Source organism: Cetorhinus maximus, chromosome 13 (assembly GCF_964194155.1).
Source record: "Cetorhinus maximus chromosome 13, sCetMax3.hap1.1, whole genome shotgun sequence".
NCBI lineage: Eukaryota > Metazoa > Chordata > Chondrichthyes > Lamniformes > Cetorhinidae > Cetorhinus > Cetorhinus maximus.
Window position 1 is genome coordinate 23,705,952 of NC_135891.1, and position 24,409 is coordinate 23,730,360.

A 24,409-nucleotide genomic window follows, 5' to 3' on the forward strand; every position below is an offset into this window, starting at 1 on the left:
CTACGTCAACCGGCTCTGCTAATGCGAGTGTCAGTGCAGCCAGGGTGCTCTTTACAACTCACCTTATTTTCTTGGCTTCCCAAGCCAAGGGGCAACATTTCCCATTTTTCCCCACAAGAAATATTATGAAACCCGCTGCACTTGAAAACCCATCAACAAGGTTTGCGTGAACACAATCAGTTTTATATTCTTTGGGTCTCTTAGGGTCGCCCAAATATGGAAACTTTCAGTGCACATTTCTCCATCTTTAACTTTTTTAATGTTTTGTTCACCCATAAGATATCCTGGACCTTGGGATGTTTCATTCTTGTACTCTATTCAAAAACCTCAAAGCTTGCACCCAGCCTTGTTTGTGTGCCCAGCTGGTTTAATTGTCCAGTTAGACTTCGCAGCTGCTCCGTCTCATCTTTGGAAACATTTGCATCTTTTTGTGAAGGCCTAGCTTGACTGACAGCGATGAGGCTAACACTTTCTAAATACAATTACTGGTATAAAATAACCTCAGATCCACACTGTTTTATTTCTAATCCAATATATTTAAAAGCCCCATTAGCCTGACTCCCAACCTTAAAGTCTGTTCGAATCCTGTCAATAACTTTGGGCAGAATCTTCTGTTCGGCGAGCAGGAGGGGGCCTGCTCACTGACACATAAAATGACGCGAGGTGACGTTGGGCGAGCGTCCCAACGTCACCCCACGTCATTTAGATTTTGAGGTTGGCGGGTGCACAGCAGAGTCAGCTACGTGCCCGTTGAACTGTCAACGGCCTATTAAGGCCATTAGAAAACTAATTGAAATCACTAATGGACCTGCCCGTCCAACCTTAGCATTAGCAGAGCCGGCGGGCTTCAGAAAAAGCATGAAACCTCATCCACGGGCGGGATGAGATTTCATGAGTGATTTAAAAATCTCGGAATATTTCAAAATAAAAGTTATGGACATGTCCCAACTCACGTGACAGCATCACATGAGGGGACATGGCAGCAACATTTTTTTCTCATAGTTATTTGAAGTTTCAAGTCTGAGCCGATCTCCCTGAGGCAGCACTTAGCCTCAGGGAGGTGAGTGCGCTCTTTTGCACGCATGTGCGCAAGAGCGTACTCCTGGCTCAGGGAATGCCGCCCCCCCCCCCCCCCCCCCCCCCCCCACCACCCCTGCACAGGGAGCACATTGCGCTTCCTGGCGGACGTCACACTGGGCGGGCCTTAATTGGTCCACGTAAAATGGCGGCACGCCCCCGATCGGGGGCATCGATCGGGAACCCGCCCGCCCGTGCCTGCTCCCACACATCCCCCCCAATAGGGGGGAAATGTTGCCATTTGTTTTGAAACGCACTAGTGCCATCCCATAGGAAGTTGTCAACATACATCATGAAGATGCTCACATATTTCCCACCATGGTACCAGTAAAACATGGCAGGACCTGCCTTCAGTTGGAGACAACCCAACTTTAACAACACTGATTGAACTGAAAAGTACCACGCTGCAGAAGGATCATTTAAACCATAAACGCATTTGTTCAACTTCCAAAGTTTCCCTTCTACCTCTGGCGGCTCCTTAAGAGGCTTGAGAAACGCTTCCCTCTGAAGGTGATCACCCTGCAGAAATGCAGCTTTTATACCAATCAACTTACATTCCCATGAAAACATCGCCAAAAGGGCTAGAAAAAATTCCAGCATTCTCCATTCTACTATGTCATCTAGTAATGCTGCAACCGCTACTTACCTTTTGAAATCTTTCCGTGCTCCTACTGTTAGATCCCCTGTATAACCCACCTGAGGCCCTATCCACCAGACGTGAATGTTTCCTCACCCAGGATTCATCACCCGACCCATCACTGTAACTTCCTTATTTTCCACTCTCATACTTCCTGCTCCCAATCCATGGCCTTCATTGCTTGCCCATCATCCTGGACATTCAGCCAATTCTTATCATTTTCAGTACATATTCCTGCCCAGCCCATTATTCTTGCATCCCTCCAGTTATCTGATCCTTCTGGACAATCCGATACCTGGGAACCCACTTTGGGCAGCAGACCTCCGGACAAAATAGCCCCTTCCTGTTTATCACAATCAGATTTTCTACCTATATCTAAGTCCTGATATATCACATCTTGTCCCTCTGGCTCTGCCCCACAAAATGTATGAGTATGCGATGCACATGGTGTTTCATCATCTTCCATCAAATTGTCAGTATTTGCAAATTCATAATTCATACCGATGACCCGTGAAAAAATGGACTTTTATTGTTTGATTTCCTATGTTGATTAATCACAGTTTTCCCTTTCTTTTATTCATTCATGGGATCTGGGCTGTCGTTGGCTAGGCCCAGCATTTATTAACCATCCCTAATTGCCCTTGAGAAGGTGGTGGTGAGCTGCTTTTTTAAACTGCTGCAGTCCATGTGGTGTAGGTACACCCACGGTGCTGTTAGGGAGGGAGTTCCAGGATTTTGACCCAGCAGCAGTGAAAGAACGGGGATATATTTCCAAGTCAGGATGGTGAGTGGCTTGGAGGGGAACTTCCAGGTGGTGATGTTCCCATCTATCTGCTGCCCTTGTCCTTCTAGACGGTAGTGGTCGTGGTTTGAAAGATGCTGTCTAAGGAGCTTTGGTGAATTCCTACAGTGCATCTTGTAGATGGTAAACACTGCTGCCATTGTGCGTTGGCAGTGGAGGGAGTGAATGCTTGTGGATGTGATGCCAATCAAGCAGGCTGCTTTGTCCTGGACGAGCTTCTTGAGTGTTGTGGGAGCTGCACTCATCCAGGCAAGTGAAGAGTATTCCATGACACTCCTGATTTGTGCCCTGTAGATGGTGGGGAGTCAGGGGGTGAGTTAATCACTGCAGGCTTCCTGGCCTTTGGCCTGCTGTTGTAGCCACAGTATTTATATGGCTAGTCCTGTTCAGCTTCTGGTCAATGGTAACTCCCAGGATATTGATAGTGGGGGGATTCAACGATGGTAATGCCATTGAATGTCAAGGGGCAATGGTTAGATTCTGTCCTGTTGGAGATGATCATTGCCTGGCACTTGTGTGGCATGAATGTTACTTGTCACTTGTCAGCCCAAGCCTGGATATTGTCCAGGTCTTGCTGCATTCAGACATGGACTGCTTCTGTATCTGAGGAGTCGCAAATGGTGCTGAACATTGTGCAATTAACTGCGAACATCCCCACTTCTGACCTTATGATGAAAGGAAGGTCATTGATGAAGGTCAACAATAAAGGTATTAAACTTCTCCTTCACGTCCTATAACTTTCCCTGGGCCTTTCCATTCCCTTTGTCCCTCTCTCATAATAAACCAGATCACCTGAAGTAAATTCTACCTCAGATGGTCTGATGCAGTGCTTCAATGCTCTCTTGATTCTTTCTGAAACCTCAGCCTTGATGAAAGCTTTCCTGTCTTTATGTAAGTCATTTAAATGAGCAAAAAAACCGAGCTAATGGTAGTTCCTTCAAGAGCAGGGGAGCATCCAATAGCACTGAAGGAAACTTCAGATTCCTCCCATACGCCAACTGGTACAGACTATACCCCCCAACCATTTTCAAACAATTTTTTACATATACTGCCCATGCCAGCGCCATTTGCAACTGTTGTTCAGCTAGCATCTTATGCAACATTTTGTCAATTGTTGCATGGTTCCTCTTACACAAACCATTGCTGCATGGGCTCTCAGCCATAGTATTCATGACTATGATATTCAGCTTTTCACACGTGTCCCGAAATTCATAATTTACAAATTCTCCTGCATTATTCATCAGGAATTGGAATTTCATCAGTGTTCCTAATCCAGACTCCACCCATTTCTCCATGACCTTGTCTACAATGGTCCATTTGACCTTGCCATTTATTACCATAGATAGGCTAAATCTAGTAGCCATATCTACAAAGTGCAGCCAAAAAGAACCCCAATCTTTGTCCCATACATTTAAGTCCATTGCCACTACATCATTAAATCCCCTGGCCAATGGCAGACTCACTTCAGAATGTAGTGGTGTCCTTTGATATTTAACACAAATGTCACATTGAGCCACAACTTGCCCAATAAGGGTAACTACTCCAGCATCTTGCAACAGATTTTTCAATTTCTAAGATGTTGGATGTGCAAATTGTCTGTGTAACTTCCAGATAGTCCTTTTCCTGTCCACCAAACTTTTATCCCAAGAATTTAACAATACTGCTTGGACTCCCTGACGAGAAATATCTGGCTTTCTCAATGGCAGGCAGTAATGGCCTAATCTCGTAAAATGCAAATGTACATTTTTTCCGAGCGCAATTTCTTTGTCATTCTCCATGTCTAATTTTGTCTGTGCTTTTTTCATCAAACATTTGCTCAACAATAGAGGTATCTCACTAGAGACCACATCAGCACTGATAAAGACAGTGATCCCAGCTATTTTGCATGGGAATACTTCTTTTCTGGAAGACATTAGTGTATCGTCATCCCCAAACCTAAAGCAGATTCCATACTGCTTAACCTCTGCTGATCTGCATCATCGAAAAATTCCAGGCAGCAATTAAGCCAATCTACCCCACACACTGCGTAAGTGCATCTGCCATCCAGCACTGCGCATTTGAATGAATCAGCAACCAAAACACTCATCACTGGATTCAAATTCCCAGTGACCAACACAATCCCTCCATGGCAGTCAACATCATCATTCTCAGAGTGGGAATTATGGGCCATAACATCCGACTGCCGTCAGAACGAGATGGCCCGCCGCAATTAAAACAAAAAGAAAAGAAACTTACCTGCCCTGCTAATTAACACCCACCATTCCAATCCTGGGAGATGATTGGGGCCTGCATCAAAGGACTCCTCGCAGGAACCCAGTGAAGTGCATCTCCGTTTCAGACATGCCCCCAATGATGCAACTGGTCCAGGGAACACCCCATAAGGGCTGCATTAGACAGAAGAGTTTTAAAGAGACAAGGTGATGACCCAATGATTCCTTATAATTTTAAAGGTATTTCCCAGCCTTTAAATTAATTTTCATTATTTCTTTTAAACAGTTAATCATGTTGCTATTGACTCATTCTAAGTGTAATTATTTAATTTCTTTTAATGATTGAATATCATATTTAGTCAATACTTATAAGTTACCTAAATTTTTCTTATTTATTTTAAATCTGTAATGTTATTAAATGACTTTAAGTGTAGCGTGCTTATAAGTGTTCATATTTTTGCATTTAGAAAATAGTAACTCAAGATCAATGTGGGGAAGAAGAGGAGTCAAAACTTCACAGATGAGGGATTGAAATTCTGTTAAAGAGAGGTGGAAGAAGGGAGTTTGTGCATCCTCAGGCATGGAAAATCTCAACCTCCAAGGAAACTTCAGAGTGTGGCTTGGAAATAGGTTGTAGCAGTTCTTAATGCCAACAGCATTGTGCCGAGAATGGTGGACCAGTGCCGTAGAGACTGAATGATTTCATGCATTCAGCCAGGGTATGTATATATCCAATAAATTATATATATTTTGTTCTTTTCCCACCTACTTCCATTATTTTTAAATGTATTTCAATCCATTGTTTTATCTCTACCTTTCAGCCTATTTCGATCCCTTCCCTCCACCCCACCCCCACTAGGGCTATCTGTATCTTGCTCGCCCTGCTTTCTACCCTTAATGTCCCCATTAGCACATTTCTTAGCTAACAATACCACCATCAACACCTCTTTGTCCTTTTGTCTATGACATCTTTTGGCAATCTCCACCTATCACTGGCCCTCTATCCAGCTCTACCTGTCCCACCCCCACTTAAACCAGCTTATATTTCACATCTTTTCTATTTTCCTTAGTTCCAATGAAGAGTCATACGGACTTGCAACATTAACAGTATCCCTCTCCGCAGGTGCTGTCAGACCTGCTGAATTTTTCCAGGTATTTTTGTTTTTGTTCTAGATTTCCAGCATCCGCAGTATTTTGCTTTTATCTATGTGTATATCTGAATACATAAAATAATTTCTGACACTTGAAAATCCTAGTTCACGACTTTTAAAATTAAGGTCAGAAATGTTTGTTCTGTCCACTAAGTTTCGGAGGTGTCAAAAATGCGGTTGCCATGGGGATACTTTGAATTCATTACATCCAATCTTGATAAGACAATACAGTTTCTTTGCTAACCTTCTGCGGTGTAAAGAATGCAGTTGCCGTGGAGATACTTTGAACCAGTTCCATCCAATCTTGATAAGACAGTTGAAGGGTCATGAGGACTCGAAACGTCAACTCTTTTCTTCTCCACCGATGCTGCCAGACTTGCTGAATTTTTCCAGGTAATTCTGCTTTTGTTTTTGATAAGACAGTAGTTTCTTTGCTAACTTTCTGAGGTGTTAAAAATGCAGGTGCCTTGGAGATGCCTTGAACTAGCTTTACCCAATCTTCATAAGGCAATACAGTTTCTTTGCTAACTTTCTGAGATGCCATAAAATGCAGTCACCTTGGAGATGGCTCTGGCTTTGTTATAAGTGTTATAATAGAACAAAAAACTCCCCAGGCTGTCTCCAGAAATGTGTCACAGGACAGGAGAGTCAGATTTATAAAAAAAATTCCATTTCCTTCTTCAGACAAAGCAACCCACAACGCCCGGGAGCGCTCACTGACTGGATGGGGCCTGGCGCATATGAAGGACCTAACTGAACAGGAGGATAACATATGGAAGCTGATGAGTCTTTCCAACCCCATGATAAACAGCGGTGCAGTGGTTTATCCGATGTGGGGATAAGCAAAGGTAAAAAATGCTGAGTGATGACACCATCAAGATGACAAAGTAATTTGTTACAAAAATTAATTGTGCTTTTTTCTTGCTCTCACAGATGCCATGGTCATATCAATGCCAATGTAAGTGAGCTTGCTGCAGCCCCTGAAAGGGGTCTGGATGTTACGGGGGCTAGTACATCGCAGCGGTGCAGCATTGTAGCTGCAGCGGAGGAGGGAGAGGCCTTGCAGGAAGGTGAGATTTCAGACTTTGAAAGTGTTGCTGAGGAAAATCCTGTGGTAACACTAAATTTAATGGTGGTTGGGGAGGGGGAGGCCTGTGATGATATGGCTGCTGTGTCGGAGGGATGGCACTCAGAACCTTCAGGAGGTGAGGAGCCTGTGGCATTGGCACCAGAAGCTCCCCTGCCTCCACAACCACACAGGCAAATTGCGGCTCATGCAGGTGACGATGGAGAAGCTGAGTTCACCCTTGAGCGCCTGTGTCAGGGTCTGGCACAGAGGGGTGAAAGTTGTGAGGCCAATACACAACTGCAATACCAGGCCTTAACAGATGTTTGTCAGCATCTGCAAAGATTAACTGAGGTCAATACTCAGCATGTGCAGATTTCTCAGGAGCACAATGAGCTTATGCGGCAGCATAGTGAGTCTCTTTGTGAGATTCTTACTAAAATGGTAACACCTGCAATCAAATTGCTGGGAGTGTACTATAGGCCCCCAAACAGTCAGAGAGAAATAGAAAAGCAGATATGTAGGCAAATTTCAGAGAAGTGTAAAAATAATAGGGTACTAATAGTGGGGGATTTCAACTTCCCCAACATTAACTGGGTTAGTCATAGTGTGATAGGCTTAGAGGGAGCGGAATTCTTAAAATGCATCCAGGAGAGCTTTCTAAACCAGTACATAGAAGGTCCTACAAGAGAGGGGGCGGTCCTGGACTTAATTTTTAGGGAATGAAGCTGGGCAAGTGGTAGAAGTATCAGTGGGGGAGCATTTGCAGATAGTGATCATAACTCCATTAGATTCAAGGTTGTTATGGAAAAGGACAAGGATGGGCCAGATAATCAGAGAGCTCTAAATTAGGGGAAGGCTGATTTTAATAAGATCAGATATGATTTGGCCAGAGTGGACTGAGAGCAGCTACTTTTAGGTAAACCTGCACCAGAGCATTGGGACTCATCCAAGAAGGAAATAGGGAGAGTACAGAGCCAACATATTCCAGTAAAGACAAAGGGTGGGACCAACAAATCCAGGAAAGCCTGGACATCGAGGGATATACAGGATTGGATAAAGAGAAAAAGGGAGGCTTCTGGCAGATACCGAGGGCTGAAAACAGCAGAAGCCCTAGAGGAGTATAGAATGTGTAGGGGGGAACTTAAAAAGGAAATTAGGAGAGCAAAAAGGGGCATGAAAAAACACTGGTAGGTAAAATAAAAGAAAATCCAAAGTTATTTTACAAATGCATTAAGAGTAAGAGGATGACTAGGGAAAGAGTAGGGCCCATTAAGGACCATAGTGGTAATTTGAATGTGGAGCCGGAAGACGTAGGTAGGGTTCTAAATGAATACTTTGTGTTGGTGTTCACAAGTGAGAGGGATGACGTGGGTATGGAAATCAGGCAGAAGGACTGTGATATAATTAAAGAAATTAGCATAGAAAGGGAGGAGGTTTTAAGTGGTCTGGCAGGCTTAAAAGAAGATATATCTTCAGGCCCAGATGAAATGTATCCCAGGCTGTTGAGTGAGGCAAGGGAGGAGATAGCAGGGGCACTGGCAATAATTTTCAATACCTCTCTGGCCACAGGAGGACTGGAGGGCAGCCAATGTGGTACCGTTATTGAAGAAGGGAGGAAGGGATAAACCAGGGAACTACAGGCCAGTCAGTCTAACCTCAGTGGTGGGGAAACTATTGGAAGTGATTCTGAGGGACAGAATTAATCTACAGTTGGTGAGGCAGGGATTAATCAAGGACAGTCAGCATGCTTTTGTTAAGGGGAGGTCATGTCTGACCAATTTGATTGAATTTTTCGAAGAGGTGACCAGGTGTGTAGATGAGGGCAATGCATTTGACATAGTGTACTTGGACTTCAGCATGGCTTTTGATAAGGTCCCGCATTGGACACTGATAACTAAGGTAAGAGCCCATGGGGTCCAAGGCAATTTGGCAAATTGGATCCACGAAAATTGGTGGGGTGGTAATGAGGAGGATAGCCTTAGATTACAGGAGGGTATAGATGGGCTGGTCAGATGGGCTGATCAGTGGCAAGTGGAATTTAATCCGGATAAGTGTGAGGTGATGCACTTGGGCAAGACAAACAAGGCACGGGAATACACAATGAATGGTAGGACCCTGGGAAGTACCGAGGATCAGAGGAGCTTTGGTGTGCATCTCCACTGGTCCCTTAAGGTAGCAGGACAGGTAGATAAGGTGGTTAAGAAGGCATATGGGATACTTGCCCTTATTAGCCAAGGCATAGAATATAAGAGCAGGGAGGTTATGCTGGAACTGTTGGTTAGGCCACAGCTAGAGTATTGCGTGCAGTTCTGGAATCCGCATTATAGAAAGAATGTGATTGCACTAGAGAGAGTGCAGAGGAGATTTACCAGGATGTTGCCTGGGCTGGAGAGTTTTAGTTCTGAGAAGAGATTGGATAGACTGGGGTTATTTTCCCTGGAGCAGCGGAGATTGAGGGGGGACATGATTGAGGTGTATAAAATTATGAGGGGCATAGGTAGGGTAGACAGGAAGGAATTATTCCCCTTGGTGGAGGGATCAATAACCGGGGCGCATAGATTTAAGGTAAGGGGCAGGAGGTTTAGGGGGGATGTGAGGAAGAATTTTTTCACCCAGAGCATGGTGGGAATCTGGAACTCACTGCCTGAAAGGGTGGTTGAGGCAGAAACCCTCATAACATTTAAGAAGTATTTGGATGTGCACTTGCGATGCCATGGCATACAAGGCTATGGGCCTAGTGCTGGAAAATGGGATTAGAATAGTTAAGTACTTGTTTGACCAGTGCAGACTCGATGGGCCGAAGGGCCTTTTTCTGTGCTGTAGACCTCTATGACTCTATGACCTGCAGCTGCACCTTCTGTCCAGCAGCCGCCCAGTTTCGAGAAACCTGCTGCGGGGAAAGCACCTGGGACACAGGAGGTTACATCAGATGGACGGGGAGAGGGCTGCGAGCAACGCAGAAGGAATTAAGTCCCTCTTCTCTCTCTCCAACACTACCTCCCCTACCTCATCCAGCCCCTTTTTATCATGATGGATATTTTCTTTGTTTTTTCATTGCTTTGTGTTTCTTATTTATTGCATTTTTGACCACTGACTTGACTGTAAACTGTGTTTTGTTATATTTGACTTATTTTTGGCTTGTGTTGTTTATTAATATATTTATGCCTTCATTTGAAAGTGTTCTAGTTCAGATTGGTTGTTTATTTGAGATAGGCTGTTCAGTTATAGTTAATCTTCTATTTAAGTGCTCAGTGTTTTTGATGTTTAAATAAAACTTTACAGGCGGCTACAAATGTGTTATGAAAAATATTTACTCACAAAAGTGCTGTAAGAGATACAAAATCGTAAATTTTTGATAACACAATAACTTTTGACTTAAGCAGCTGCACTGCGACATTTTGAATAATAGCTATCCCAGCTTTTTCACATTTTTAGAAATAAAATGAAACTTCTTTTTAAACTTTACCACAACAGTTCTCTTGTCTTATTTTGGAAGGGAGGGACACATCGTGAATTTTCAAAGCTCAATGTCCAAAAGCAGAAGCGACCAAGTGATCTCGAGCTGCCCTGGTGGTAGCTAAAGCCTGGGCCTCCTCAGGTGCTCCAGGAGGCATGTCTGCATCAGGCCTCCGCATTGCCCTCCTCCAGCTCCTCCATTTCTGGCGCCAAGTCAGCTTCAGGGTGAGGGTTCAGTCCTTGCTGGGGCGGGGGCAAAGTTATGCAATGCACAACATACTACAACTAACTTTGAGGTATCACAGGTGTGCACTGTAACATGCCCCCTGACCTGTCCAAGCATCGAAAACGTGGCTTTAAAGATCCAGTTGTCCTCTCCACCGCCTGATACATTGCTACATGTGCACGGTTGTATCGCTCCTGTGCTTCGTTGGTGGTCCTCCGAAATGGAGTCATAAGCCACGTTCTCAGTGAGTATCCCTTGTCAGCCAGTAGGCATCCTGTAATTCCCGGTGATGCTGTCAGGGTCCGGTGCAACATTGAGTTCGCCAGGACAAATGACTCCAGGTCAAGTTTGCAACCTGCATTGGATTCTGGGGCAGAAATTTTCGCTTGGTGGGCGGGCGCACCCAGCCCGCTCGAGTGTGAAATGACGCGCGTTGGCGTCAGCCGAGCACGCCGACACCAACGCGCAGTCGCATGATAGTTCAGCACCCGGGCACGGGTCGGAGCTGACAGCACATCCAGCCACAATTAAAAGGCTTGTTAAGGCCATTAAGTAACCAATTAAATTTTTTTCTGCCATTCCAACCTAATGGTTGGCGGGCAGGCGAAAAGGCCAAGCGGCCTTTGCAATTTTTTGGAAACCTCATCCACGGACAGCATGAGGTTTCTAAAAGCTAATAAAAATAAAACTTTAATTTTTCATTAATAACATGTCCCTGCTCATGTGACAGAGTCACATCAGGGGGCATGTTTCATTACTTTTTTAGCTTTTATATTTTTTCATATATCTTCATCTCCCTGAGGCAGCTCTGTTCCTGAGGGAGATTATGCAGCGCTCACTCGCACACATGCACGAAGTTTGTGCTCGGTCCGCTCGCTCTCCTCTCCCCCTCAGCACAGGCAGTGCTAAGCGCTGCCGCTTGCATTTCATGCCGGGCGGGCCTTAATTGGCCCGCCAGTGTGAAATCACAGTCCGGTGCTGATCGCGGGCGGTGGTCGGCTTCCCGACCACTCCTGCCCGCTCCCGTTGAGCAACCCCAACAAGGGCAAAATTCTTCCCCTGGAATACCTGTCGGAGAGATAGTTCACATCAGCTTACAGAAGGCTTGCCTATGTCCTTTTAAGCATTACACTTTGTCAGGGAACTATCATATTTTTCCTAATATTATTGTGAGATGCTTTAAAGCAGGTTTATGTTTGTGTGTGTGTATAGTTCTCTGTGTGTGGCTAATTTAATTAAACTAGAGATGACTAGACTACAAGTTTTAAACTATCAAAGAAGTGAAGTGTAAAACAGGCATTTAAAATGGTGATGAGTAAATCTAGGATGAGGTCAGTAGATATGGTGTGAATGGAATTTGCATTTCTAGATAACTGGAGAAGTGTTTGATTTTCAAAGGGACATGGAAGATTTTTCCAACTGACAAGATGAGTAAGGCAAAGTGATTACCTTTATTTTTCCAAAAAGTACTGGCCATAATGAGAACATGATAGTTTTTTATAGACTGGGGAAAGAAATGTATAAAGACAAGTGGAAACAATGGGATTTACAAATCTAAGGGGATAAAAAATATTTAAAGAGGATGGAAGGCTGTGTGAGGTATGGGCGTGTGAGATCTTGGAAGGTGAGTGTGTGAAACAGACTTGGGGCAAAGCCTCTATCCACCAGAGGTTTGCTGTTCCAGTAACCAAAGTTGTGGTAAAAGCTTTTGGAAATCCATTGTCCAGTAGTGCTTGTGGTAATATTGCTGGATGACTTTATAAATTTGGAATCTATTTAGACTGTTGCCTTAAAGGGGGTGTGTTGTTGGAAGTCTGGTTAAGTAGAAATTTTGGGAACTGTTATAACTGTGTGACTGTAATCTTGTGTGTGTTTAAGTTTTTTTTTTCTTCTTTTGTTAATAAATGTTTTAATTTAATCTTTAAAATCTCTAAAAGTAGTAGTGGGCTTATTACTTCTGACTTCAGTGCACAAGCCTTCTCGTAATAGATACAAATTGCAAAATCACTGTAATAGCATGGCCAAATTTTCCGTGTGGATTTGGTCAGCCTGGTAAATACCACCTGCCATAACATGACAACTTTTCTAAAGCATTTGAAATAACCAAATTAAAACTGTAAAAGTAAATGCAGAACTCCCTTTCACATATATCAAATTTACTATTTAAGAGGCTTCTAAAGATCAACAATGCAATAAAGGGACTCTTAAAACTGGAATATACCACACTGCATTTAAATGCATCATAAACACATATTTTACAAAATAACTTTAGCTGAATCTTATTACAGACACTTATATGAGTCAAACCCACCTTGTTACAAATGAAAGCACTTTTTAATGGAATAAACAGCAGAATTGCATGACAAAGTTGTATAAAGATTAAAATTTCTATCTCCTTATACTTCCTACACAGATACTTTCAACAAATTTTAAACATAAATTAAAAAAACTCACCCACCTAAAGAATTTCTCCAAAATGTCAGCTGCCTCTCTTCACTGCAGTCAGACTAAGGATGAAATGTGTAGGGAAATCCATGCTATCCATGCTTGCCTCATCAGGGCATCTAGGCGAAGTTAGCGCTGTCATATTAATTTAAATAGAAGCCCTTCAGCGTAGCGTACTCAGCTGTGCAGTTAAAAATCCTGAGTTGGAAGTTCCAATGCAGCGCATTTTAGTGGCGTCTCGACGCGCAACTTCCATGCTATGCTACCTGAGTGCTGGTAAGTAATGAGTAAGTTCAGGCCCTATGGGCTGAATTTTGCCGTCAGCGAGCAGGGGGCGGGGCTCGATCGCCGATGCGTAAAATGACACGGGATGACATCAGGGGGAACCCCCGATGTCATTCCGCCCCATTTAAGTTTTCAGGAAAGCGGGGGCGCAGCAAAATCAGTTGCAGGCCAATTGGCCATTGACAGGGTCATTAAAACAATTAACGGACCTGCCCATCCAACCTTAAGGTTGGCGGGTCGGCCAGGAGCCCCGGCGGGGAATAGAAAAAACATGACAGCGGGATGAGGTTTCACGTAGGGATTTAAAAAGTTTAATAAAGTTTAAGTGTCAATTATGAACATGTCCCATCTCATGTGACATTGTCATATGAGGGGGACATGTTAAGGATTTTTTTCTATTTTTAATGTTTTTAGGGCCATCAGCGATCACCCTGAGGCAGCACTTAGCCTCAGGGAGATGTGTGTTCTTTTGTGCGCATGTACGAAAGAGCGCTCTCTCGCTTTTGGGGAAATCCCACCGCCACCCCCCCTGCCCGCACAGGAAGTGCATAGCGCTTCCTGGCAGACGTCACGCTGGGCGGGCCTTAATTGGACCACCCACATAAAATGGCGGCGGGGCCCGCTTCTCCGCGGGGATTGGCTCCCCGCCAGCCGGAGATTGGGTCGGGCCCGCCCGCCCGCCCGATAGGCAGAAAATTCTGCTCTATGTGTTTAATGCGTTCCTTCAAAAATACGCTTCTTTCACTGAGGGCAATTCATTGCATAATGATATTTAGAATCACACCAATAATACCAATTAATCATTCCCAGTGCACTCCTTGGGTTCAGGTGCCTATGGTCCCCATCCCAGATCTGCTTTTTGTCTTGATTCTCAAATTAGCTGAAAATGTGACTGTCTTCAGAACGTCTATCAACAGCCCATCTTTGTACTGAAATCTGCGTTTTTTTTGGCAATCTCAAATTTGGGTAATCATGGGGCTGAATTTTCTGGCTGACGCACTGGGTGGCAGAGCCCACACGTCAGTGCTTAAAATGTTGCACTCTGATGTCGCGCGAGCTTCCCGACGTCAGCACGCGGCATCGCGATATTTAGCTGGGCCGGCGCTATGAAGCACGACGCGCGCCCGCCATTAATTAGGCCTTGTTAAGGCCCTTAACTCGGCAATTGAAGCCGATTTTGAGGTGCCCATGCGATCTTCGGCTCGGCGCATGGACCCAACGGGCAGGTGGGTAGGAGATTTTTTAACAAACCTCATCCACGGGCAGGATATGTGGGCTTAGAGGGGCTGTTAATGTTTTATCTGAAATATTTATTGCAGAAAGTGTTTTAAACTTGCCTGTGTGATTGTTAGCCGTTCAGATCGATTTCCAAGAGCTTTCTCTGTACTTTGAAGTTTTAGTTCACCAGTCTGCAGACAGTAATCTTTATCGGGCCTGCAGCTTTCCGGAGGCCTCCATTTATCCTGGGTATGGGTTCTGACATCTCCACTGGAGGCAGCTCCTCTGAGGAGGAAGGGAGGGATAGAATAAGGAGGAGGCCAGGAGTGGACAATCAGCCTCCAGGGGAGCCACCTTTGGAAGGACAGGTGCAGGCACAAGGGGCGCAAGGCTAAGAGGTTGTCCAAGGTGGAAGGGGCCACTATCCTGCTGCCAGGGTATACAGGTGGTGAAGCAGCTACCTCAATATGTCTGAGGTGCAGTGCCGAAGGAGGCTCCGTCTGTCAAGGGAAACAGTCAACTATATATGATTGGGCCTGAGATCTCCCCAACTGTGTGGGTGGACACCCCATGCCAGCGGCTCTGAAGCTCACAGTTGCCCTCTACTTCTATGCATCTGGCTCCTTCCAGGGCTCAGTGGGTGATCTTTGCGGTGTTTCCCAATCAGCTGTCCACACTTGTGTCAAGCAGGTTGCATACACTCTGTTCAGATGGGCATTGACCTTCATCCACTTCCGCTGTGACCAGGCAAGTCAGGCACAGCGAGCCAGAGGCTTCGCGGCCATTGCTGGCTTCCCCCACGTCCAGGGTGCTATAGACTGCACACATGTGGCCATCAAGGCGCCAGCAGGTGAGCCCGGTGCCTTCGCCAACAGGAAGGGCTTCCACTCCATGAACGTGCAGAAAGTGTGTGGTCACAGGATGCAGATTCTGCAAGTCTGTGCAAGGTTCCCAGGCAGCTCCCATGAAACCTACATCCTCAGACACTCCCAGGTGCCAGTGCTCTTCAGTGCTCCGGTTTGGCTGGATGGTTGGCTGCTGGGTGACATGGACTATCCCCTCAGAAGGTGGCTCATGACGCCTCTCCGCCATCCAAGAACAGAAGCTGAGGAGCGCTACGATAGGAGCCACGGCACCACAAGGGCTTTGGTGGAGAGAGCCATCGGACTTCTCAAGATGCACTTCCGTTGCCTGGACCGCTCAGGGGGCGCACTCCAGTACCCCACAGATCGCGTCTCTGTGATAGTGGTAGTATGCTGCGCTCTGCACAATCTTGCGCTGGAAAGGGGGGATACAGTTGACGATGAAGACCTTGAAGCAGTGGATGAGGCTGCACATGATGAATCCAGCAGTGGCTCAGAGACTGAGGAAGCACAGGGTGATGATGAGGGGCAACACACCAACCCGCTACTACACCAAGGAGGCAGGGACACCCGGGACACTTTAATCCAATGAACCTTCAACTAGCTCTACACACATGGATCAGCAGGACCAGCATTGCCTGGCGCTTCCACACGTGACACTTAGGTGCTACGTCTTCCAACTCGTCAGCTGCAACTAAAGGCTTAGTACATAAACATCAATGTCCACTCAAACACTCATGAGATGTCGGTGAAAAAGACAAATGCAGCACAAAGGAAACACCCTCAGCCATGGTCAGAAAAGTGGACTTTATTACCAAAATAAACCACAAACGTCGCTCTGACGTACATAAGTATATTTTCCCTAATCTAGGGCCAACACAAAATCACCAGTGACATACCCGTTGAGTGCCTAACATGCCTTATGCTTACGTTTGCGGGTGCTATGTCTAGGTGCCACCCCATCGCTCGGAGTGGTTTGTGAGACAGTCTGCTGACTCTGCTGTCCTGTTGGCCTCGATGACCTTGGCGGCCGTCCTCTGACCCGTGGAGCCTGTGCTTGCCCCGCCTGGGAGGGAGTGGCCAGTTCCAGAACTGGCACCTCCCCAGTCGTCGCAGCCTCAACGGATGCAACAGTCACTGGCAGAGGGGCGGAGGAGCTGCTGCCCTCATCCGGAGTGCCCTGAGAGGAGCTCGCAGCGATGATAGGCAGCTGCTGCGCCAACGTGAGGTCACATTGGACCTCCCTGCTCACCGCAGATGGATGGGCACCGAGCTGAGATACTTGGTGCCCAGAACATCTCCCACATTGCCAATGACCACCCATGGCCATTAGCGCTGTGAGGGCTTGCAGGTCAGAGCGTAACCCAGTCAGAAGATTCTCAATCCGCTGGAAGCCCCTCTCCATGAGAGTCGCCAATCTCTCAATGGAGGAAGCCGGAAGCTCTGTCCTGAGGTTCATGCCTTCACTGACACTCTGCCTGGACTCCTCCATCACAGAGACCAACTGAAGCACACCCTCATGCAACCCTGCCAGATGCTCCTGCGCACCCGGCCGCTTGTCCTGCAGCTGCTGAATGGCTGACATCTCCAGAGGTCCCCTGCAGCTGCTGGCGCCATAGGCACTCTCTGTCCGTGCCATCTCCTCCAGCGATTGTGAAGTGCCCTCTCCACTGTGCCCCGGGACACTAGACAACGTCATAATCCCCACCGAAGTGTTTGTCTCTGCGCTGGTGCCTGGCTCACTGAAAGGATGTGACGCAAGTTGCAAGTGTTGGCCCTCAGGTGTGGAGGGGGGGGCTCCGGTCTTGTTGGTGGTGGCCATGCGGTGGTGATGCTGAAATTAACAACAAGGATAGTGCACCAGTTAGCGTTCAGTCAGTAACACCATTCATCCCTTTCCCCTCCAGCCTCATAAGTTGCTCACCCTTCAAGAACCTAAGGAGACGAACATTGGTGGGGTAGTAAATAGTCAAGAGGCCCAAACATTACACGTGCATACAGACAGGCTGGTCAGATGGCCTAAGGAATGCCACATGGAATGTTATGTGGATAAGTGGTTAAGCACTTGGGCAAGACAAGCAAGGTACGGGAATACATGAGTAATGGTAGGACCGTGGGAAGTCACAACGTTTACAGGGAACTTGCTGGGCAGACCCGTTAAGGTAGCAGAACAGGAACATAAGGCATTTAACAAGGTCGAAGCCAGACTTGCCTTTATTAGCCGAGGAATAGAATGTAGGAAAAGGGAGGTTATGTTGCAAGTGCAGAAAACGCTGTCGAGGCCACAGCTACACTTTTGCGTTCAGTTGTGACCTGCGCTTCATGGGAGGGATGGCATTGGAGTGGAGAGAGTGCAGAGGTTCTTGACCTGGATGCATGCTGGCCTGGAGAATTGGAGTTATGAGGAAACATTGCAAACATTTGTGACATTTTCCATGGAGCACAGGAGATTGACAGGTCACATTATTGACCTTCATACCGTTATGAGGGGCATAGAATGGGTGGGCAGAAGGCAACATTTCCCCTTGGCCCAGGGATGACTAACGTGGTGGCATTTATTTTAGTTGAGTGCCATGAGGTTGACAGGTGAGGTGCTGAGGACCTTTTGGACAGATTAATGTGGGACGCAGTGGCTGAAAGGGTGGTGGAGGTACAAACCCTCCTAAGATGCAATAAGTCTTTGGATGTGCAGCAGCGATGCCATGGCATGTTAGGCCATGGGGATAGTGGTCACAAATGGGATAAGGCAACTTTGGAAGGTGCTAGAGACACACATCCTCAAGGGGTGGAGGGACTTTTGTGTATGACCCACACGTCTGACTGTATCAGTCTGTGAATAAGCAGTGTTGCTGCATTAACGATTGCAGCAAACATCAGGGCTTTGGATGGTGGGAAGACAGAGTGGATGGGACTGTGGCCCTCAAATACCTGGCCGCTGCACCCCAGCCTCGCCGACACCTGCTGACCTGGCCGCCAGCCTCCTCCCCAGCTCCATGGCCGGCTCCTCATATGTGGTGAGGTGCTGCAGCATGGCGTGCACACCACCAGTCCGCTGTCGCTCCCGCATATTGCTTTCAGTTTTTGCGTGCAGAACAGAAGAGCATTTATCGGGATTGATCGCTCATGCACTCTGCACGCGCACGCCGCACCCCAACCACAGTGGCCCATCTGAGGCTTCCAGCAGCTCCTGTCCACACTGCTGGTGATCAGTCCCCAGAAGAAAGTACGGCTGGTCCCAAATCCCCTCCCCCAACGGACACCTTGGACACATTCGGCGTCCATCACTTTGAATAACACATGGGTCTTAGCGCCCATGGCAAGGAGACGCAACTAGGTGCAGCGCCAAGGCCAGCAGATGGCTCTTGACCACGACACCTTGAGGCTCCCCTTCCACCATCTCATCCCCATCAGTAAGACATGTGTTGGAGTTCTGAGTATGTGTCTAGCTGCCTCCCCTGCAGGTTGCCCCCAGACTACTCAAATGCGACAAACGCCAACATATGCTGCAGGGAGAACCCATCTTCTCATCAACCACTAAGGCTGATGTAAGCATGCTCATTATCTGTTTGCCCACCCAGCTTGTGCCAAATGCCCAATGCAGTAACGACACTAAGACATAGGCGGCGGGGGGGGGGGCTCAAAGGCTAAGGCTACCTGCTGGGTCAAATGGCCAAGGCTGACATGGTACTCACCCTTCCAGAGCACAGCAAATCATTGAAGTGCTTGCGGTACTGTGTTCCGGTGCGCCGCACATTGTCATGGGAGCTTACAGCCTCCGCCATCTCCTGCCACGCCTGCCTGGCGACGTGGAGGGCCCTCCTCCTCCCATGCTCCGGAAACAAGACATCCTGATGGTTGGACACCTCTTCCAGGAGGACAGCAAGGCAGGCATCGGACAACTGAGGGGTGCAGTGGACCCCTGCTGGCCTACCCTGCAGCCTGCCCCCTCCTCCTCCTCTGCCCTCACCTCTTGTACTGCCCGGTGACTGGCCATGGTTAACAGCCTAAAGGAGGCTGCCTGGCCGCTCTTTATACAGACTGCTGGTTCCCCATTGGAACCGGCGGTCTGAACACGCCCGCCGCCGATTTAATTTTCCCAAAGAACACAGGAGTCGGAGGCCGGCCCGTGCAAAATGGCAGAGCGGCGGGGATTGGCTGCACGCCCGCTGCCGAGTTGGTCAGGCCCGCCCGCCCGTCAAACGCAAAGTTCTGCCCATGGAGTCTTCCATCCTTTGCTCTGTAGCAGAGTTATCTGTACTTGATCGAAACGTAGCTGGAAATGACTGCTTTCCCAAAAAAAATTTTTAGGGCAGCAGCGTCTGGCCTAGGAGTGCATCTTTTCCATGGAATTGAACCCCTGTCAAATCCAAAAGTCTATCAACATGAGCATTGCATGCACAGTCCAGTAACTTGAAAGCCAATACAGTCTCTGGGTTCTCCAGGTTAAACTTTTTCAGTCTCTTACACCACTTAGCAAAGGCCACAATATATTCCTCCATGGACTGTCCTTGTGTTTTCTTAAATCTTTCAAAAGTTGACCATACTTCAAATGTTTCCAACAAATCACCCATTTTGTAAAATGTATCCAAAAACTGAAATAGAAGGGTTAATCCCTCTTTGGTGTCCAAGTCATCCACATCCAATTCTGAAAATACTTTACTCCTAATTTTGCAGGTAATGACAAAGCCAGGGTCATAACTTGCTTCCTCCGGGCTAACGAGGAATTCTGTGTTCACGTTTCAACTTAATATTTCTATTGCTGTTATGGTTCCATCTCTGAAAAACCCAGTGGATAGTCAAAGCCTGAGATTTTGCACCATCCTTTTGCCATTCTGTTACTGAGGTTGTCAGGAGCGGTATGCTTCTTTTTGCTCTCAGAGGATGAAGACAAAAGAGTTCTTATTCAACAGCCAATCAGCAGAGCTTAATGTTCATCCTCTGCTGCCATGTTAAATCCAATACTTGTATGTTGAGGAAAGAATGAGTCTGAAGCCAGTCTGTACCTTAGGACAGATTTATTTTTAAGCCTTCAGACTAAAGACACAGACTCTTACAATTCCTCCCAACACCCAGTGTGAACACCTTGTTATAATCTTCTAATGAAGCCCTAATGCTTCCCCAATTGGGGGCAGCTGCTCTTGAACACCCACTTAAAGCACGCACTCCACAATTCCAACCTTAACAATGCACAGCATTGGCAGGGAAAGGCAGTCTTATTTATATAAACCACATTATATATAGCCCATCCAATATTGTCTATTTTACACTATCACCAAAAGTTTAAGTTACTCCCCTTGATTATTATTGCTATCCTGTTGTGATAGTTACATAATTCATCATTGTTACAATATCGGTCAATGAACTAATTGCTTTCCCCATGCACTGCATGCAAAATCATTATTAAAAACAATATAAATGACTTAGAAAAGGTAATAAATACGCAACCAAATGATTGCTCATAGTAATTGATGATGAAGTTTTGAGAGGAATAATGTCAGCAGAAAGAGGTCTTCGGCTTGTTATATGTAGTTGCAGGTAATTGTCTTCATTTTATTTTCATCATATGATGTGCTTCAGGACCTGACAATTCTGTTTCTGCTTCTCAGCACTCAAAGTAATTCATTCGCTTGAGACATTTCTGGAAGACACAATAAATCACAATAAGAATTTGTGGTTTGTCTGTGTTGATCTGGATTTAATTGTCATCTGCTTCTTTTCTGATCAACCATTTGCAGGTTAAAAAGACAAAATAAATTAGAATTAAAATTTAACATAACATTTGTGTTGAAATATGGAATCAACAGATTTGACCAGAACTTACTCCATGGGATAATTTCTGATCATGGACAAAGTGGGCTTCAGTTAAGGTGAACGGCACTCTGGTGTTAACAATTGCCCACCCTGCCTGCATCTTTCATCCCCAAATTCTGGAATAACTCAGTAAATCTTGTTAATTACATGTCAAACACAATTATGCCTATCTCATGTATAATTCCTTTCACATTCCTGTATCTTGTATTCTTTGAACACGTATTAATCTTCTACAACTTCTGCAAGAGAGCTGGCAGAATGTCCCAGATGAAAAGAGATGCGTTAGAAAATTTGCAAGAAAATTGTACTTTTGTTTTTGCAGCAGCAGGTAATGAGGACAGAGAGCAGGAGGAAGGCAACTTAGAACGTCTGAAGGTTCAGGAGCAGGATGTACTGAGCTGAAGATGCCTTTAGAAGCATGCTGGGCACATTGTGGTTCCCTTCCATACATGTTGCCCATAGCAATGACTATTCACCAGAATAATTTTGCCACAACAGGTCAGCAGAATATTATCTAATATGGGTTTCATATTTTCTTCATTGTTCTCCTTTTCCCTTAAGTCTACTTATACAGCTTCATCATTCCCATTGCCTTTCTGATGAGCACAGTGAAAGAAGGGTTGATTGATTATCATGAAAGTTCATTAACTTTATTGGTGTAATAATATCTGGACTTAAAGTGGTATGATCTGCTATGGTACAGTCGTTAGTGCCTAATGGAGGATTAGAATCCCCTGCAACTGGGTAATTTATGGAGTATAAAACCCAAGCCCACACATATGTTTTGACCTCATATTTTTTTACCGCACAATAGAAACCAAGCTGCAGCTAACAGCACAGGCTGCGCAGCAAGAGGATAATTCAGACATTTAGTAAAATACAGTGGCTCATCGAAAGGATTTGGACACTGAGGTTTCATGAGGGATTTAAAATTTTCGGAATATTTTTAAATAAAAGTAATGGACAGGTCCCAGCTCATGTGACAGTGTTGCATGAGGGGACATGTCAGGAAAATTTTTTCTAACCTTTAAAAAATTTTATAACTTCAACCGATCTCCCTGAGGTGGCACTTTGCCTCAGGGAGATTTGTGCGCTTTTCCGTGTGCATGTGCGAAAGAACGCACTCCCAGCTCAGGGAATCCCCCTCCCGCCCAGACAGGGAGCGCACAGCGCTTCTGAGCGTATGTCTTAATTGGCCCACCTACGTAAAATGGCGACGCACCCCCGTCCAGGGGCGCTGATCAGGAACCTGCCCGCCCGCACCTGCTCCCGCACAACCCACCTGACGGGGGAAAACTGCTGCCCTTGGAGCCAGATGCTCTGTTGCCTCAAAACAGCAGGAGCATTGCTTAAACAATGAGAGCTGATCAGATTCATGTGGGATATATTTTTCATGGAAAGGCTATTGTTTCAACCAGCATGAGTGGATCATATTGTAGAATAAACTAAGAGCGCTAACTACTGGATATTGAAATGGGTTGGCCAGGCCAGCAACAGAAATTGTCTGAAGAAGTTCTGAAGAAGAGTCATACGGACTCAAAACGTTAACTCTGCCTTTCCCCCCACAGATGCTGTCAGGCCTGCTGAGTTTTTCCAGCAATTTTTGTTTTTGTTTCAGATTTCCAGCATCCACAGTATTTTCCTTTTATTATAGTAGAAATTGTTTAATTGGGGACAGAAACTGTAGCATGCTTCTATTTTCTGCAGGCAGTCAAAGAAATTGGTAGAGTCTGGTCAACTCCATTGAGGTACCTACAACACCATTGGACAACCAACCAAGGGGTTATTGTAAGTATTAAGTTAGGATATAAAGATTTAAGCATTGTTAGGAACAAGGTGGGAGTTTAGCCTCTAATGGGACAGGGTTCCAGGTAACATAACTGTAATTGAAACTGTATTTTGTGATTGCTGAATGTAGCCTTTCTCTGAGGGCTGCGGGTAATTCAAAAAAAGCAATTGTGAATTGTCGGAAGAAGTTGTCTCGCTGGTCATTCTGTTCAAGCCATGCACGTGTGAATCTGGTGTCACGAACTTGAGTGTGGGGAGGGTCTCTGAGGGAGAAAAGGGGCACCCCCTACACATGTCAAACTAATACTAAGAGCATCTCCGATGAAACAAGCTATTTAGTTGCAAGGTTTTCCAACTGAAACTCTAGAGATTGGGGGGACTCATGACCTTATCTGATAGAGGGAAAGAAACATATAGGGCTGAATTTTCCCCCAATCGGAGACACGGCGCCATTTTACGTGGGCGGGCCAATTATGGCCCACCCAGCACTACATCCGCACAGAAGCTCCCTGCGCAGGCGGGGTGGGGAGGGAGAATCCCAAAATCGAGAGTGTGCTCTTTTGCGCATGCGCATGAAAGAGTGCACTCATCTCCCTGAGGCTAAGTGCAGCCTCAGGGAGATCGGCTGCACATGTAAAAAAGACAAAAATAGAAAAATAAAACTTCCCTTACATGTCCGCTCATGTGACAATGTCACATGAGTTGGGACATGTCCATAATTTTTACAAAATCTTTATTTAAATTTTTTAAAGCCTACATGAAACCTCATCCCGTCCGTGGATGAGGTTTCATGTTTTTTCTAGTTCCCGCCAGGGCTCCTGGCCTGCCTGCCAACCTTAAGGTTGGACAGGCAGGTCCTTTAATTACTTAATTGATCCTGTCAATGGCCTCAATTGGTCAGTGACAGGTGGGCGGGCACGCAGCTGATTCTGCTGCACTCCCGCCTTCCTGAAAATTTAAATCGAGCGCGGTGATGTCGGGAGTTCCCCCCAACGTCACCGCGCATCATTTTATGCGTCGGTGAGCGGGCCCCACTCCCACTCGCCGACTGGTAAAATTCTGCCCATATTGTTTAACGAGTAATATTGCACTGATTATGGGTCTGGTAGGATTGTGAAGGTACTTTCGCATTACATTTCTAGCTGTCCTTCCAGATGTTATAACCTGAAATGGCATTGGCAGTTCCTGCAAGCCTAAAACTGTGTTCAATCATCATTTAGTCTATTATGCATTTATGACGGCTACCTTGGAATGTGGATTGTCTCTCTAATCCGTAGATTATATGATAGCATTTTATGATTTCTCCAGGCAAAAGCACTGATGACTTTGTCACTAAAGCACACATTCCATTGCTCATTGTGTTCCATTTGC